Source organism: Phascolarctos cinereus, unplaced genomic scaffold, assembly GCF_003287225.1.
Source record: "Phascolarctos cinereus isolate Bilbo 61053 unplaced genomic scaffold, phaCin_HiC Scaffold_4;HRSCAF=312, whole genome shotgun sequence".
In the NCBI taxonomy this organism is placed as follows: Eukaryota; Metazoa; Chordata; class Mammalia; order Diprotodontia; family Phascolarctidae; genus Phascolarctos; species Phascolarctos cinereus.
This window is the reverse complement of record NW_027555847.1, coordinates 220,790,996-220,796,839: the sequence shown is the minus strand read 5'-3', so window position 1 is coordinate 220,796,839 and position 5,844 is coordinate 220,790,996.

Below are 5,844 nucleotides of genomic sequence, written 5' to 3'. Positions count from 1 at the left end.
GCACCGCCTCCGACTCCAGATTCTCGCGAGAAAGAGGCGGAGCTAGGGGAAATTGGATCCCAAGGATGCGACATTGCGCCTGTGCCGACATCTCTAGCTCTCTCTTTTGCCTCTTTTTTTTTTAATCCCTCCCTTTTCCTTCTCCCCACCGCGGGTTCTTCCCTTCCCCTGCCATGTGGAGCCTTATTTATGATTTGAGATGAGCGCCGTCCACCTGGCTTACCAAGCTCCGCCCCCTCTCTTTCCAGCCAATCCTCTAGGGTTTTTCTGTCCCCGCCCCCTTCAACTCCGCCTTGAGCCGCGTGCCGGCCTTCCACTGTCTTAGTTGGTGCTTGGAAAGAGAAGGGGGTGGGGTTGAGAAACTGGCAGAGGCCAGCAGCTGTCTGCCAGTTCATGTGCTTAGCCCTTAGCTAACTTCCTCATCCCAGGAAAGGACCCACCCAAAGGGGTAATCAGTTTATTTTCCGTTTATTGCAACGTCTGTTCTCAGTTACAATCTTTGCTAATTTAGAAACATCCATTGCAACTGGGGAAATGATAAAAATCAGCTCGAATGGGGCAAGAGTTCGTCTGAGAAATGTTAGCTTTAGCTAGAGGGATCCAGCTGTCCTGTGATCACTAAAGCCCTGGATTAAATCGCCCCTTTCAATAATGAGCACTAAATCCAATGACCTTTTCTTCAACCTTTCTGCAGAATTTAACACCCTTGATTATCCTTGAAACTCTTTCGTGTCCACACTACACTGCCCTCGTTCTTCTGTTTCTCCAGCTGCTCCTGTTTTCTTCAGTGACTCTCCTTCCAGCTTTGTGTTTTTTCCTTAAAATGTGGATTGGCCAGATGCTCTTTTTTCTGTGGTCTCTCCCTCAGAGAACTCATAGCTTCAACTATCTCCTTTCTATTGTCTTGACTTCTTCCCTGTTGCCTAGCAAGCACTCCCAGGTCTCCCCTAAAATAATAATAATTAAAAAAAAACTTGACTTGACCCTACTAGTCCCCTCCCTCACACATCCAAACCAGAAAAAGCAGTCTGAGCTCATTGCCTTCACTTCTTCCCCTCTCGGTCACTTTTCATTCCCAAGCAATCTGACTCTATACGGCTGATCTCTCTTAGTTCTCTTACAAGTCTGTCAGGGCTTCTCTAAGAACACCGTTGTTTTTCTTGCTTGAAAAGTGCACCCGACTTGTTTGAATACAAATGCGGTAGACTCTGGTTAGAATGAAGACTCACCAGATCAGGAACTAACAAATAGAGGCTTGCCTAGTCCCCTTCAAAGTTGTAGAACTCTCCTAGTCCCCTCACAGCCGATCTATCTCAGAGTTAGTCATGCTAGTCAGGGTAAGAAACATGAAAGACACTGACATTAGAGAGATAGACTCTAGGACACAGAAAGGGGAAAGACGTCCTGGACACCCCAAGGCCACATCTAGGAAGGCTTCCACTAAAGACAGGAAGGGGGAAGAGGAAAGCAGAGTGGTGCTGGGTAGGGAGGTGCTCACTGCGGGTGTAGCTAATAGAAGACGGAAAGCCTGATAATTTGTAGCTTCCTATTTTAACCTGTTAAAAGACTTTTAATTCTTGTTAAAGAAGTACTAAGCTCAGTTGTTTCTATACTGTATTGTGAGTGCCTCAGTTGCCTAGCCCTAGTTGGCTCTGAAATATGCTGAATGAATTTATCATTTGGGGACAAGACTTTACAAGAGGGGGAAAAAAACTATGCAAGATTATATTATAATTCCTCAGGCCAGAATCTGGCAAAAATGCAGGCCGTGTAGTATTCCTAAAGGTTGTCTTTCTCTCCCATCCACAAAAAGTTCTTCTAGACCTTGATGATTACCAGCTTCTCTATAATGATCTTTTATGAAGAAGCTTCTGTAGAAAAAAAAAAGTCAAGCCCACTCAGGAGCAGAAAGAGATATAGTAGAACAAATAACACACTTCTTATATATCTTTATGATAGAAAATAGATTGTTGATGGGGGTTTCCATGATATCTATGCAGTTTGGAAAAAAATATTTTATGTGGGAAAATTGGGACAATAATGTACTGTTGGGGGATTTTTGAACCAATCCAATCATTCTGGAGAGAAATTTGGAACTATGCCCAAATGACTATAAAACTGTACATACCCTTTGGCCTAGCAATACCACTACTAGCTATGTATCCCAAAGAGATCAAAGGAAAAGGAAAAGGACCTATATAAACAAGAATATTTATAGCAGCTCTTTTTGTGGTGGCAAAGAATTAGAAATTGGGGGGGATGCCCATCAATTGGAGAATAGCTGAACAAGTTATGGGTGTATGATTGTGATAGAATACTGTTGTGCTATAAGAAATGATTAGTTTTCAGAAAAACTTGAAAAGACTTACATGAACTGATACAAACTGAAGTTAGCAGAACCAGGAGAACATTGTACACAGTAACAGCAATATCGTATAATTATCAACTGTGAATCACTTAGCTATTTCCAGCAATACAAAAATCCAAGACAATTCTGAAAGATCCATGATAAAAAATGCTATCCACCTCCAGAGAAAGAATTGATGGAATCTGAATGCAGATCGAACCATGCTGGGCTGTTGGGGTTTTTTAATTTTTTTTTTCTTGGGTTGTTTGTTTTTTTGTCTGTTTTCTTTCACAACATGACTAATATGGACATATGTTTTGAATTATTGCACATGTATAACTTTAATCAAATTGCTTGCCTTCTCAGTGATAGTGGAGAGTAGGGAAGGTGGGAGAGAGAATTTGGAACTCAAAATTGTAAAAAAAAAAAAAAGTCAAAAATTGTTTCTACATGTAATTGGAAAAAAATTTAATAAAAAGTGAAAAATATTTTAAACTAAGGAATAGAAATTGTGGATTCAGTTGAAGAAGGGCTCAGAGACCGCTTATTCTCTCTCCCTTTCACTGAAGGCAAGCTTGCTCTTGGACCCAAAGGGGATCATTCACACTGTTTGTCTCAGAGGAGGTAGTATGACATAGTGCAGTACTTGGTATTTAAAGTCTTGGACTCAAATCCCATCTTCAGAATTTATGAGCTATGAAACCTCAAGTGAAATCACTTAACTTTTTGAAGCTGTAATTTCCTCATCTATAAAACAGGCAAATTAATATTTGCATTGACTGATTGCTTTGAAGAAATACTAGTCCTCTCTTTTTTCTTTGTGTCCTTCACCCTGTCTTCTTAAAAAGGAGTTTCATACACAGCTCATCAAGGATGATGGTTCAAAAGAACCCATGAAAAAGTATATTTATTTCTCTATTCTATCTTCCTTTAGGTACTTTCACTGCAAGTTGAAACCTTCCCAATTTCTACTTATGGTTACATATATCTTCACATGAACTTTGGTACTTTTCATTTGTATTTATGGCTTCTTTGCCATATGTGTATGATATAAGCTACTATTACATATTCCAAGCCCTTTTCAAATATGAGCCCCTGAAAGATCATCAAAGTTCAAGGAATAATTTTGGTCAGTATCAATTTAAAAACCACAGCTGACAAGCCCTCATCCAATTAAAACAGAGATCACATTGACTCAAAGCAAAGGCATTCAGTTAAATAGAATAATTTAGGAAAATCCCACCCGTACTCTCCCATGGGTTTCTACCTCACTGGTGGAAGAAGAAACATTCATGGCCTCCATGTCTCATGTTCTTAGGATTGTATCTCAACTGCCTTTAAACTGCTGCATATTTCCCAGCAGAGGTCCTGATATCATATGCTATGATGTTTTCTCTACTAAGCTAGAGGCTTCTGAGATAATGTTGGGCTTCTTTCTCCCCTATGCTACCATCTCTTGGGTCTCTACCAAATTTCAGCAGCTATGTGGCCTTTTGTGACTCTAGCATTAGCATTATTCTAGCTCTTTGGTGAGTCAGACCCACAGCTATACCAAGCCAGCAAATCAAGACTCTCTTAAGCCAAATTTCTTTTAAACAGAATTGCTTTCCCTACAGTAGCAAATCCTGAGGCCTGCTGACAATTTGGTTGATGTGTGTAAATTCTTTTCAACTCCCATTGTGCCCCTGGCAGAAAACACTAGCGTTATGCAAATTATCCTGGAGCTTCACTTAATAAGACTAGAGGAGATAGGGTGAAACTTGCCATCTTTAGTCTTTATACTCCAATAACTAAGACAATGCTTTTCACATACTTACAAATTGTTGAATCTAAGTTCCTCAAGGTTGATCTAATTCCCATTTTGATCAATAGTGTTACCTATTTGACTCTGAGAGAAAAATTTCCCCAATGTGATCAGTGTATAGTTTCATTCTGTATAATTAATAAATTTATATTTTTGTTTTCAAAGGGCCAGTAAGACTAAGGGTTGTTGAATAAAATCTGACAAGATATACTATTGCCAAAGCTAAAAAGATCCTGACTTAGACAATAGAAATATATCCACAGAAAAAATGACTAATAGTTCTGGTGGAGAATGCAGGTATAGAATTTTAAAAATATAGTCCCACTTATATTACCTCCCATTACTGTCCTATGTAAGCCCTCTATTATATACACTAGTATCCTTAAAATACAATTTGTAGTACCTATACTACATTCTCTGATTCTCTATCTATCTAAAATCTACCTGTCCTACCTACTTTGGAAGAGACTTATAGGTCAACTAGTCGAATCTTAGTCCATAACAGTGATTCATTCTATAACATCCCTTACAGGTGATAAATCAACGTCTGCTTGAACATTCAACCTATGTTTAACAGTTCTCATTTAAGAAAGCTCTTCTTTGTATTATGTAGAAATCAACCTCCCTATAATTTCTACCCATAGAATCTACTTCTGCCTTCTAAGGTTACATGAAATAAGCCTAGCTAAAAAACTTGCTGGTGGGATTTTTTATCTTTTTTATGTCATGGGCCCCTTTGGTAGTCTAGCAAAACCTATGGACACCTTATTAAAGAAATGGTTTTAAGTACCAAAAAATAAACACGTAGGATTACAAAGGAAACAAATTCTAGTGAAGTACAGTTATCAAAATCTCTTTTCCATTCAAGTTCACAAACTCCCTGAAATCTGTACATAGAACCCTTAGCCATCCATGTATTGAAATCAGATCAGGATTCAAATCCCACCACTGTTATTTATTATCTGTGTAACCTTGAGCAGGTCACTTTAAATTTCTGTACCTCGGTTTCCTCAGTCAATTGAAGGGGTTAGACTGGATGCCCTTTGGGGACCCTTCTAGCCCTAAATCTATGATCCTATTCCTATGATCTCATACATTCAGTTTACTTCACAGAATTTGACAGTGGAAAGGAACCTCAGCAGTGATCTGGTCTGACCCATTTACAAAAAGTAATCCCTACCATATAGTTAATAGTATTAACTATACCCAAGGGGTCCATGACATAATATGCCCATCAAGTGGTCATCCAATGTCTTCTTAAAGACTTTCACATCGGTGGAACACATCACCTCTTGAGGTAGCCCTTTCTGTCTTTGTACAGCTCTGATTGTTAGGAAGTTTTGTTTTGCTTTGTTTTTTTCCTGTCCTGTCATCCTCTTTTATAACTAAAACACATTGCTCTTGGTTCTGTCCTCTGGGACCAAAGAAGAAAGTCTAATCATTCTTCCAGTTGAAAGTACTTCAGATTCTTGAAGGCAATGATCATGTTCCTCCCTATCCCCTCCCCCCTAGTTTCTTCTCTAGGATAAACACACTCATTTCCTCCATCTGGTCCGCATATGACCTGAACTCAAGGCCCTTGACCCTTCTGGTCACCCTCCTATAGAACCTCTCTAGTTAGTTAATTTCCCTCCTCCACTAAAGCACCCCAAACTGAACACAATACTCCAGATGAAGCCTGAGGAGGGCGGAG